General features: G+C 42.8%; 1 pseudogene; it reads right to left on the bottom strand.

Moving 5' to 3' along the window:
• Nucleotides 1-424: 424 nt before the first annotated feature.
• Nucleotides 425-864, bottom strand: LOC113928548 (annotated as a pseudogene).
• Between the last annotated feature and the right edge of the window lie 12,764 nt (nucleotides 865-13,628).

Genomic DNA, 13,628 nt, shown 5'->3' with positions numbered 1-13,628 from the left:
AAATTTTTAATCACTGGCAGCACTATACTATAAAGCAAAATGAAGAACATCTTATTTAAATAAAACGAAACAAATATAATACTTCACTGGGGAATATATCCAGCACATTTTTTTCTTTATATATCTACATCCAATGGTAGTAGTTTATGGGCTAATTTAAAAACAAATGCAAATTTAAAAAAATAATGAAAGCCACGTTTTTCTCAGGAATAGTATTGTATACATGCCATATAGCTTGTTTTTACAGCAGATACTAGTTTGCCAAACTTCAGTGGCAAAACACTAAGTTGTGAGTTTTGTATTGTCCACCTAGCTGTTTCTCGCTCCCCTGGAGAATCTGGTAGTGAGTAATGTTGAGAAACCAGCTTGTTGACACCATTTCTCTTCTTACAGGCAACTCCACTGTGACACAATATTCATACCCTTAAAATGCAAGGCCTCCCACAAATCCACTGGATATCACAATGTTCTGTTTGATAGATTCTGTTGCTTCTTCACTTGTATTGATTTCAAGTGCTGCCTTATTTGCTCCTTTCCTAATCTTTTCTGCCTTGTTTACATCTTTTTCAACGCTCTTCCAGTCAGTCTGCACATAGCCACTGTGACTGGCAATCTGAAAAGAAGAAAGCCACCACCTACTGCAGTTTTCAACTTTCTGGAGCAAAACTCCCGCACACCGGCCAGTCACTCCACCCATTGCAATCTGGGTGGCACTGAGTGTTTTTCTACCATAGGTCTGGAACTGTGGCCAAACATTTGATGCCACTAATGGTGTCTCCTTGCATACTCAGTTAAATCCAACACTTTGTAAGACTCGTCATTGCTTTCATACTCTTGGGGAGGGGAGTTCCGGGTTCCCGGTTGCCATCATACCGCTGGCCCAGGTGGTTCCTTTCCCATGTAATGGAAAACATCACTCTCCCCTCTGCCCCTCCCTCACAGAGGCTGTGAGGAGTGTGGTCCTTGTCTACGAATTTAACGGAGGAGGGTCTCACAAGGGGAAATGCTGACACTTTCACTGGGTCTTTGTGTAACCAAGTAAGCAGCCAAATAAAAGCTCACATCCTCTTTCTAAAAAGACATGACAGCAAATTGTAGTGCATGATTCCTAATTGGATCCTGAATTAAAAAAAAGAAAGAATTGTCAAAGATATTTTGGGATAACTGAAGACAGTCCAATAGGGATTGAATATTGATTAGATCCTCGCTATTCAGAATGTGGGCCACTGACCACACCAGCAGCATTACCTGGGAGCTTGTAAGAAATGCAGCTTCAATCCCCACCCTAGGTGGTTTACAGGCACATTAAATGTTGAGAAGCATGTGTGTGAGAATGCGTGCACATTCTAAGTAGAAAAATTTGGAGGTATGTCTGTAACCCAGACTGAAGGCGACGCTTTCAAAGGAACTGGACCCTAGATTCCTACAAGGCATCGTGGATTGTCCTGCTGGAGCCGTTAAAGTCTTCCAGGTGGGATAGACCAGGCATGGAGGTGTCTTCTGCACTGAGGAGTGTTGGAATTAGACCAACCCCACAAGAAGAAACTCCGGAGTCCCAAAGGTGCCTGGGGATTCATTGCACTCTGCGACAAGAAGTCAACAAGGTTAGCAATTTGGGTGTGTCCCCTTAACTTGGTGGGGATTTTTTTCCCTTTGTTGGATGACACAGCTTAAAATTCCTTCCTTTGTGTGTTGTAATTCCCTCTGGTTTTCCCCAACCCTTTACTGTGGTTGGACAACATCCCTACAACTTTGTGTGTTGGTGACAGGGGAGAAGTGAGACCTGCCCTGTGGTCACAGCCCTCCGGGGAGGCCTTGGCGGGGGTAGCAGCATCACTGGCAGGGGGCAGAGGTCGCTGGGTTCCAGGCTGCATTTTTCAGAAGGGGAGGTGAGCACTCCTCGGTCTCATTTAAGTGTCTCTGTGTCCTCTCAGGTCTGAGCCTTGTATTCAGGATTACTAACTCTGAGAACGTCTCTCTGATTGCCAAATCACAGAAGGGGAAGTGGGGAGGATGAGCCTCTCCCAAGCCCCATATTTCTATAGCTATAAAGGATTTGATTCATGCTGGGGCATTTATTTCAAACAAAGACTAGCACAAACTGAAAAGAACTGAGAAATTACATCCTCCCATTCTTGTTTCCAAATTCCGTTCAGGTTTGAAACTTATTTGAGCAATTTTCATTTTGAAACATGAAAAGGTGAAAGAATCCAGCCTCTTTCTGTTAACAGTAGACAAAGATAAGCATCTCTCCACAAAGGTACGAGATTATGTTACCCTTCTGGAATCCTGGTAGCCAATTCAAGTTGTTTTTGAAGCACAATGCTACCCATGAGGCCTAAACCAAAAGAACCAGACATTCCAGATTGACTCAAATAATTCCATTTTTTAAATGTAATGTTCTGGCACCTCTGTGATTTCCATATTTGTTCCAGTTTTCATCACACCCTGTGATATTGAATGGCAAGATCAGGAACAGAATGCTTCTTTGAATAACTCAGCTGCCTTCCTACCTTGTGGCTGTCAGGTGTAGGACACAGTTTGTCAGGAATTAAAGGAAAACACAATTTCCATTCAAGAATTTAATTCTCCTTCAATACATACAAAGAGGGGAAAAATTGTTTTGTGGTTTATTGTGGGGAGGGGAAATCTTCTAAAAAAAAAAAAGACAAAACAAAACCAAAAGAAGGAAATTCTCAATGGAAACTATGGATCTTTGATGAACTTTTTATTTCTGCATGATTTGAGATTTATTAAGAGCCAAACTAAAACCTATTTTGTTTTTCACTGTGTCTTATAAGTAAGGGGGAAAAAATGACACTAACTATTGAGCCATATCACTCTCAAATACATAGTACCTTGGCTTTGCATGCAAGTCACAATGCTTCTAGAGACCCCATGATAGGGAAGGTAAATCCTTTTCATTTTCTTTGGAACTATTTGGTAACATTCGCAGCTCAGAGCTGGGATGTCCATCCTACAGTTTATGTGGCTTAGCTATGTTGTCTCTGACTCTACAGAAGAGTTTACAACCGAACGGAAAACAGCTCTCCTGTGCTCCATCTAGTCTAGTCTATGTGGGCCAGACTTTATCAGTTTTGGTACTCTGTGTGATAATGACGCTTGCCAACACGCCTTGTCTGAATTATTCCAATAAAACCATGCTTGATAAATGGTCTTATCAAGACCACTAGGTCTTGAAGAACTTAAATTAGTCCCAGATGACTCTCTTTTCAGTTAAAAGATACAATTTAAATAAAATGTGAATGTAAATATATTTTCAACTCAGAGTTCTATTTTGACCACTGGAAACACATTCTGGCTCCTAAGCACTCTTTCTATTTTTGACATTTGTGAGTTTTGCATTTGTTGGAAACAAACAGGATCTCAGGGACTGTATCTATTTTTTATATTTATGACTTTTGTATTTGCTGGAAACAAGTTCTCAATTTTCTATTTGCAAAATGAAATCATAAACAGATGCTTCATAAGGATCTGAGGATGAGTAAATAAGCTAGTAGACATAAGGCATTTATCACAATGCTGGGTACATAGTGACTGTTCAGTAAATGTTGCAACTTATATTCCTTTAGCTTGTGGTGACGTACACACACTTGAAGGTGATTTAAATATATTCATTTCTATTGTTTTTCAAATTAATGTATTCATCTCTCATTGTAAAGTAATGGATTTTGGCGCGACTGGGTGGCTTAGTTGGTTAAGCGTCTGCCTTCGTGCCTTCAGCTCAGGTCACAATCTTGGGGTCCTGGGATCGAGCCCCACCTCAGGCTCCCTGCTCAGTGGGGAGTCTGCTTCTCCCTCTCCTTCTACACCCCCCCCTCGTGCTCTCTCTCAAATAAGTAATACTTAAAAAAAAAATGGGTTTTAATAGAAATTCAGAGCTAATTTTTTGTGCATTTGTTAAGTTTTTAAAAATTTAAGGCTCTTACTGATCTGCTTATAAAGCCCTCTGCTCTTCCAGTGCAACTTCGCCACTTTTTTCATGCTCCCAACTCACCATTTGGACAGAAACATGCTGGTGCACAGTTTCTTTTCCAGTTCTATAATTGACATGTAACACTGTGTAAATTTAAGGTGTATTATCATGTATTGAATCATACCTTTATACATTGTAAAATGATTCCCATCATAGGATTAGGTACCACCTCCATCACATCACATAATTACCATTTTTGGTTTTTTTTTTTTTTTTGTGGTGGGGACATTTAAGATTTACTCTCTTAGGAACTTTCAAGTATATAATACAGTATTATTAACTGTAAATCACCATGCTATCTATTAGATCCCACAGACGTATTCATGTTCTAATGAATCTGAAACCCGGAAGTTTGGTACTCTTTGACCAACAGCTCCCTATTTCCTACTTCCCATGCCCAGCTCCTGGTAACCACCATTCTACTCTGTTTCTGTGAGTTCTGCTTTTTATTTTTTTAGCTTTTTTATTTTTTATTTTTTTAAGTAAGCTCTATGAAACCCCAACATTGGGTTTGAACTCAATGCTCTGAGATCAAGAGTGAGAAGTTCTACCTACTGAGCCAGCCAGGCGCCCCAAGTTCAACAATTTAGATTCCATATATAAGTGAGATCATATGGTATTTGTCTTTCTCTGACTTACTTCACTTAGCATAATGTCTTCAAAGTTCATCCACATTGTCAAAAACAGTAGGATGTCCTTCTTTATTGTGGCTGAATAATATTTCACCATATATATGAATAATATTTATTCATAACAATATATATGAATATTTCTCTATATATTATCTTCTTCATCAATTACTCCACTGATGGGCATTTAGGTTGTTTCCAATACCATGGCTATTGACTCCACAGTTTCTTGTATCGTTTTTTTCCTTGACTAGAAAACTTCTTCCCCAGTTTCCTTTATTATGATTCTGCTTTTCCTTTAAGGCCTGGTTCACACATTTTTTTCCCTCTTACAAAGTCATTTCTGATTCCCTTAGTCCAAAAGTAATATCTCCTTTATAGTCATTCTAATGATATTGAAAATTTTTTAAATAGAAATTTAAATTTAGAATAGGATTAGATTTACAGAAAAGTTGCAAAGATTGTCTGGAGGATTCCAATATACCCCTTAGCTTATGTCCCCTAATGTTCACATCTTACATTACTCTGGAACATTTGCCAAAATGAATAATCCAGAATTGGTACATGGATTGAACCCTTTTAACTTATATTGTAGCTGACTCTTAACTGTAAGCTTCTTGAAGCCACGTTCTATGGCCACTAACTTAGTCATTTCTGTAATCTGTATAAATTCAGTGCTTACCATTGTGTACTGAGTAGGCACTAAAACATTATTTGTTGAATGAATTGCTTTCATTGCCTGAACTACCTACTTCAACAAAACCTGTCAGTTTGTTTGTTTATTGTAAGTTGACTTTGTATTGAAGTAAAAATATACATGCAGAAAAAATGTGATCATAAATATAGAGCCTCAGTGAATTTTCACAAAATGGACACACTCATGTAACTATCACTGAGATCTTCAAATAGAACATTTCCTGCATATTTTCTTTCCCTGGAAGCCCCCCAGTATACCCCTTCCAGCCTTCCATTTTGACTTCTTCCATTGCCCTCAGTTTTATTTTAACAATGGGACACAGTGTCATGGTTCATGATTATAATGCAACTCTCTTTTATATTGTTATCATACCCATGCAAAGTGGCTTGAATCTATCTATTAAAAAATTCACTGCTTGATTAAAGGAAGTACAATGAAGCAGATTTTCCAACCACCAAACAATGTCCATTGTCTCTGTAGTTTATACAGTTTCTTCATCAAGGCCCAGCTTATAGTTGGGTGTACCCGCTTTGGGCTGAGGGACAATTCCAGTCTGAAAACATCAGTCAGGCCACTGTAGGAAGTAGGATATAAACCATTTTGGTTTCTGTTCCCTTAGAAACACATGGAACAAAATAAAGTTTGCCAAATGGAAATATACAAAACCACTGGGGAAATAAATGTTATTTTTAAGCTTCTAAGAGGCTATCACAAATAACTGGGAGGAGAGTGGAAAGAATTCAAAAAGCAGGTGACCTTTTAACAGCAGAACACAGCAGGGTTAGCAAGTGCCTGGAGAATGTTGTGACTTGGAGAAAGAGATGCTGAGAGACCAGCCTGGGCGGGACTGACCTCAGTGGACACGATGAGACTGGAGCTGGCTTTTCCCCATCCTACGAGAGCTGGATAGCAAAAAGAAAACCATACTACAGAAATGGGAACTGTGAGAATCCCTGGGTACCAAAAAAAGGAGCAGATTTGGAGATCTGGGAGCTGGTTGGTTTGTTGTTGGCAGCCAGGTCTGGAGTATCACCCTCAGAAGATTGGCTTTCTTCTACTCCTAGAGCAAATATCACCCTGAGGAGATGCGACCTGTCCCCTAAGTGGAGACCACAGAGGCGGGGCAAGTGGGTTAGGAGGAGGAGGATGGCTGCACTGTCAGTAGAGAAAGCTGCTCGGCAAAGGGGACAGGGAGAAGGGCAGGCATCTCTTCTGGATCCAGAGGGAAAAGAAAGCCACCATGGCCTGTCTCTGTCCTTCTGAAGTTACACCACTGCTTCACTGCTAGTTCTCAGATGGGTCAAGAATTGACAGCTACTTTGCAAAGTATATGCCGATTACACAAATGGCCTGCTTTGTGGTGTGCATTTAAAACAAGACAGAAAATGTTGCCAGTCGGTCAGTCTAGCTTTCCACACAGATAGCATTGAGACAACTGGCTCGACTGGAGATAGTTTGTGCCACATTTTCTCTCATAAAGGGAAAGCCTCCACAGACCAAGCAAAGAGGGAGATGCCAAGAGCTGGCTGTTCCTGCTTATCCCTTGGGTTGCAGACAATCACAATTCTAAGCACACCAGGGACCTATCGTGTTTTGGTATTCACATAACTACTAGCCTTGCATGCCCTTTACTAAGCAGACAACAGTATGTGTAAGATCTTCTGGAAAAAAAGGTGCTGGAGCTTGAACATATTCCCTAACCACCAGCCTTTCTCCCACCATCTCTATCTACTACCACAACTTCCAGTCAAGGTGACTTGCAGGAGATTAATAGAAGTAGGTAGATGCAGGAGCTCACAGAAAAGTATCGGAGAGCTCATTGGCTCCATTTATCCTAGGTTATCTGGAATCTTACAAAAACATACCAATCTGTCTTTACAGAGGAGCAGATCACAGCAAGGTAGAAAATACATTAAGTGGTGTTACTCTTCCTTCACTTAGACCAGTTCTTTCTCTGAATTTCTGATTTTTTTTTTTGGTGAGAGAAAGTTTTCCCAAATACTACATTGGAGCTTGTGACTAACAGAATTAAAACTGAATGTTCAACATCAGTGTTCTAAAAATCATAAGCCACTTATCTTCATGGAGAGTTTTTCTTTTTTGTAAAAAAATCTTATTTATTTGACAGAGAGAGACAGAGAGGGAGAAATAGAGGACAAGCAGGGGGAGCTGCAGCCAGAGGGAGAAGCAGGCTCCCCACTGAGCAGGGAGCCCAATGCGGGGCTCGATCCCAGGACCCCAGGATCATGACCTGAGCCGAAGGCAGATGCTTAACCGACTCAGCCACCCGGGTGGCTGAGAGTTTTTCTTTTAAGTTCCTGGTTACTGTTTTTCCTTGATCTCTCTTTCTCACCCCAGTAAGAGATGCATCCTCCTTTGCTACTAACCTCCACCTCCATTGCAAAGCCTGTGACGTCCCACTTCACAGGCACAAAAGCTCATCCTACTGCTCTGCCCCATCAGCCCTCTATCCTAACTCTCTACCATCAGTCTTATGGAAAGGAGCAGAAGTTTCCAAGTTTCTGTCACTCCTGAACATACGCTGGTTGAGATTCTTAGGTAGGGCTTGTATGCCCCACCAACCAACAACCCCCAAACCCCCAAGGTGCAGAGATGGTCTACCCACTACCATATACCAGTAAAAATTAGAGACATACTAGATGCCCGTAAACTGAAATTACATTTAAGTAACTGATGGTACATCCACTAAGGGAACTCTTTATGAGCTTTAAAGCAATATTTGCTAAAAGTACATGTTTCTGCCACAATAATAAATTTAAAAAGGTAGGGTACAAAATAATGTATAACATGACTGCAGCTGAGTGATGCTTAAAACCTAAAACATGTTGGGGCGCCTGGGTGGCTCAGTTGGTTAAGCGACTGCCTTCGGCTCAGGTCATGATCCTGGAGTCCCGGGATCCAGCCCCGCATTGGGCTCCCTGCTCGGCAGGGAGTCTGCTTCTCCCTCTGACCCTCTGACCCTCTGACCCTCTTCCCTCTCGTGCTATCTCTCGTTCTCTCTCTCTCTCTCAAATAAATAAAATCTTAAAAAAAAAACCTAAAAATATGTTGAAAAAAAAAAAAAAAGACTGGACACAAATGCTTCAGAATTAACAGACCGAGCCCTGAGGCGGCGGCTTTGGGTGATTCCTTTTCTCTTTGTAACTTTCCACCTTTTAATTGAGCATGTCCTCCTTTTATAATTATGAAAAAGAAAATCTTGAGCTTTTGCATTTAACCAGTGAGCAAAAGCAGTGACAGGGGCGCCGTGGCCGGGCACCCGGCGCTCCAGGGGCCACGGAGCGGATTTGGCGGTGTCCGCCTGGGCCGGGCGGGGTCTCTGGGACAGCCTCCGGGACACAGGATCCTGCTCCGGCAGGAGCTTTCAGAGAGGAGCCCGATTTATCTCTGAGCAGATGACGTCACCGGAGAAAGGCAGAAAGTGCTGATTAATCACGAACTCAGGACTAATCCCTGGAAAGCACTCTGGTCGAGGTGACACAAGACGGTACCCCAACCACAACTGCGAGCTCCGGCGCCGTCACGGGACCGCAAATCCGGGCCGCCACGCCACGCCGCGCCGCCGCCCGGATGGCTCTGCGGCGCAGGTGGCGCATGCGCAGCCCGCAGGCCAGCCCCTCAGCCGCGGGCGCGCCACCTGCTCGGCGTCGCTAACCTCGCGCCGGCCGGGGCCGGTTCTCTCCGGGCTGCGACCCTGTATCCTGCCTGCTTAGTGGTCGCGAACCGACTAGCACTCTCTTAAAGTCGACTGTCACAGTGGTGGGACGTCATTGGCCGAGATCTCACTTTTCCTTGGAGAAAGTTCTCACACAGTGTGAGAGAAAATTTGTATAAAAGGTTGTCTGTGCTCTTGAGAAGAGAGTGATCAAAGGACTCTGGGAGACTGAGATGTCAGTAGAGGTACCTGGCGGTGAAATATATTCCTGTTAGGAATGGCTTTGTAAAATGTTCTGAAAAGAATCCTGGGTGAGGCTAGGCAAAAGCAGGAGGAGTGGGAAGCTGCTGGGCTCTGCTCAGACGGAAATGCTGAGAAGAGTGCCCAGGAGCAGATGGAGTGTGGGGCGCCTCCATCTTGCCTTCACAGCGTTGCTTCTTAGAGCGGATGCTCACGCAAACGTGGCCTTGTGGCCAGTCTTGAAGGAGCCCCTTCTGGCGCCCTGCAGCGCAGTGCTCCAGCTCCCCAGCCTGCACTTGTAGTCTGGTTTATTAGGCACATGTTAAACAGCGAACCGGGTGTGAGAAAGGCCTTGGCACCTGGGGGTGAATGGAAATAGAGCTGGAGTTCTGGTCCAGTGAGCGGAATTGGCACCCCTCAAAAATACCCACAGACTCAAATTGCCCTACTGATGTGTTTTAATCACGTCAAGCCTTGTCACCGTCTTTCTATTTTCTTTCCTTTTTCCCTTTCTCTTACAAAGCAAAGGTCTCACTAGGGTTGTTTGCCAGGACCCTCCGTGCTGCCTCATGTTCGATTGCCTTGGCAAGGAGAAGGACGTTTCTATCGTCTTTTGATCGCCGCTGGAGTCTCAGACCTTTGAAACTTTTGAACTCACATCCATTGTTCGACACTAGAAGCTACTGATTTCAGCAACCGTGGTGCTCTCTTGCTTATATTTCTTTGGCTCAAATATGGTATCTTTTCTGCCTCTTGGGCCCAAGGGAATGGGGATATGGAGGAAGGTTCCCAAGTCATAATCAGCAGCTTGATTCCTGTGACCTTTTTGGAGTTCATAGTAACCAGAGTCAACAACAAACTGGGTTTAGGAGAAACAGCAGCAGGTTTATGTAGTTCAGAAAAGATAACACAGTTCCAAGACATGGGGAGAACAGATAAGGATGTTTGGTAGTTGCTAAAATCAGAACTTGTCAAACTGGGGTTATCATCAGAATCACCCCAGGCAAATTAAAAATACAGACTTCCCGGGTTGGGATTCGGGCAGACATCTGTGTTTTTCAAAACTCTTGGGAGATTCTGACATCAGCAAAGGCTAGTTTATGGCTTGGGCTTCTGTGAATCAGGGGCAATACATTGTGCCTGGGGGGAGTTGCTGATCAGAATTTATGAGGTTCTGGAGATATATTTGGCCCAGTTTGCCAAAATTATACCGTTATTGTAGGGCATGACCTTAAGACTTGGGACACAGAGCTGAAGGGATCTGGGAAGAGGACAGAGGTACCTACCTCCTGAGTGACTAGGAAGCAAAGACTTGCAGGTCCATTAGCCCCGGGGAAGGGTGTTAGGCTCAGGTCAAGGAACAACCAGTGGAGAGGGATAGTAACAGGACAATCCAAAGTGGCTGCACAGCTCTGCTGAGCATCTACCCACCTGATTCCCAGCTCCACCAGCAGGGAAGGGCTGTAAGTTAAAGCTTATAGGAACCTAAAACTCACTCTTAGACAAGAGTTCTAAATTTAGTAAGCTTTGAGTAAAGGAGGTAACAATAATATTAGTAATAATTGCTAATACAAATGATGTCGTGGTTAGCATTTATTGAGCACTGTGCTAAACACGTTACAAGAATGAGCCAATTCAATCCCTCACAACAATCTTTTGAGGTAAACCGTAATGTCCAGTTTACAGATGAGGAAACCAAAGCTCATAGAGTTTAGGTGAATCATCAAAGAATTCCCGACTAGTTGGTAGCAGAGACAGAACTTGAACATAAGGTTGTTTGACTGCAGAATGTGAGTTTTTTTGATGTGAGACTTCCCATTTCAGAGGCTTATTTATTCCCAGGGTAGAGTTGAATGCAAGTCAAAGAGTGGGGTGGTGGTTAAAAGAAACTTAGGAATCAATGACGGTAAATGCTAAAATATGCAAAGAGCAATTAATTTGAAAACTCACATCTTATATAATTGGGGTCTTTTTTTTTTAAGATTTATTCATTTATTTTACAGAGAGAGACAGGTGCACACACAAGCGGAGGGAGGGACAGAGGGAAAGAGAATCCCAAGCAGACTCCCTGCTGACCGGGGAGCCTAATGCAGGGCTCATCTCATGACCTGAGCCGAAATCAGGGGTTGGATGCTCAACCAACTGAGCCACCCCGGGCGTCCCCGGGGTTGTTGTTTCAATTTGGTTATTCACAGTCTGAGATCTTAATAGTTCCTTGACACCTTGATATCAACCTGAGGATTAGGTAGGCACATGATAAACCACATCAGTGGGTCTAGAGGAGAGTTAGGTTCTAAATCTTATTTTAATAAACAACTATTCATACCTTTCCAGAATCATAAAAAAACTAGTATAATTTTGTTAATATAGCCTTCACATTTTAGCAGTGTCTCTAAAGTGCTCACCAACTTGGTTTGAGAAGGAGATTGGCAATGACTTGGAAACTATGTCGTCCTTGTAACATGGGCTTGGGAGTCCAGTGAGGGAAGAGTAAAGGAAATGACAAAGCACCCTTTGGAGGATGATGACAGAAATCTACGTATGAAAATAATCACACCTTGGGGATCTTGGAGGGTCTGCAAGCACTACTGATTACTCACCAGTTGTAAGCTCTCCCAGCATTAATCCATCTTGGCAGTGGGAAGGACATTACCACATGACTGCATTGCCTGCTGGCTTCTTACGAACTCCTGGCTGGAAAAGAAAATGAGTGAATATTCACTCTGGAAGAAGGAATTGTTTCCTGTATAGAGTCTACCTCATGAAGGTCCTTCAGGCAAGCAAACCAGGTTTTAAAATTTTATTTTTCTGTTGACCACATTCCAACAAATTCTGAAGCATCTAATTCCTATCTTGGAAGAGTTTCCTTAAGGTTTAACCAGACTCATGTCAGGCCAGTGGCCACTAAGATTATTTTTTTAGCCCTATTGTAATTTTAGACTTCATTGGAAATGTCAAACCTTGCCTGCATCATATTGGCCGAGAAGGGGAAAAAAAACTGCTTGGTTCTTGAAGGTGCTTTAACATTTTTAGGTCAATGTTTACTTCATTTTTTTGCACCTAAGATCGTTGGAGGAAAAGTGCACTTGTAGAAAAATAAAAACAAAACATTTTTTCCCTTATTGGTGGGACATGTTTTACTTACCAACAGTGAGGATAATGTGGGATACAAGGCAAAAGGAATGGGCATTCAGGTGCTGGAGGACTTCTTTGGTCACCACGGATTTTGAAATGGCTGCCTCTTTAGGTAGTTCTTTCTAGTAAGTTCAGGAGACATTGTCTTACATATTTAAAGGAGGGAGAAGGAGAGAGAAGAGGGGTACGTTTTCCATTCTAGCATATTACTAACCCTTATTAGCAGAGAGAAGGTTTTCTTTGAAGAGAGGCACTAAATACTTTCCCACATTATGCATACAGAGAGGGTTCACCCAGGAGCTGGAGGCAGGTCATGGACACAGTAGAATGTCATTCAGGAACACGATCTTCCCCCAACGTGGTAGGGCATGAAGATCTCATTCTTAAACTTGGGACTGTCCCTAGCCTGTAGAGAGACACTTCAGCTACTCATACAGCTTACTGGGCTGCAAAGAATGTCTTTGTTCCTCATCTTACTGGGTGCCTATTGAATTGTAGGCTTGGTGAAGAACCATCTTTCTCAGAGTGCTGCAGAATGTTGGAGGCCAGAGGCAGAGGGCTGTGATCTTGGAGAGTGGCTGACAGAAGTCTTTTCAGTTACTGTGGAGTCTGAACTTCCAGATTCGTTTCCTGAACAAGTAATGGGCCTCTGCACATGAGATGGAACATCTCCTGGCACACGTCACAGGTTATTGTTTGGTCACTGAATCTAGAGGCCTAGGCCCCAAGTTTTACAGGAAGCGAATATTTACTGGAATATTTGCTATGGGAAACAGTGAAGTGGTACAGGCTAAGTTGTGTGGAATAGGCAGCCCTTTTAGCTTCCACCTGCAAAATGCCTTAGCTCCAAAGGCCATTTTATCTCAGGGAATACTGACCAGATTCCTCTGAACTAGAGCCGAAGAACAGAGCCCACAGAAAACACAAACAGAACAAGAATTGCTAGTAGGAAAGGGGGAAAGGGAAATCAGGATTAAAAGTAGAAGGAGAGAATTCCAAGAAGGTAGATTTGAACTTGGTAGTAAGAATATCCTGAGTGATGTTTGAGAGAGCAGTTTACTAGAGTTTCAGTAAGATTCTCGGGACCATTTGGGCTGGCTAGCACATGGAGAAGCCTGACAGTGAAGGGGGAGAGAAGGAAGAGCTGTTGATCATTGTACAAGGGTATCCTGAGTAAGGGGACATGATTCATATCACCAACAACATAGATTTGATATTTATCATCTCAGTTTTTCTTGCAGATGTGGTGAAGTG

The sequence above is a fragment of the Zalophus californianus genome, chromosome 5, assembly GCF_009762305.2.
Source record: "Zalophus californianus isolate mZalCal1 chromosome 5, mZalCal1.pri.v2, whole genome shotgun sequence".
NCBI lineage: Eukaryota > Metazoa > Chordata > Mammalia > Carnivora > Otariidae > Zalophus > Zalophus californianus.
Note: the sequence above shows the minus strand (reverse complement) of the source record. Positions and strands in the feature narration are given on the sequence as shown.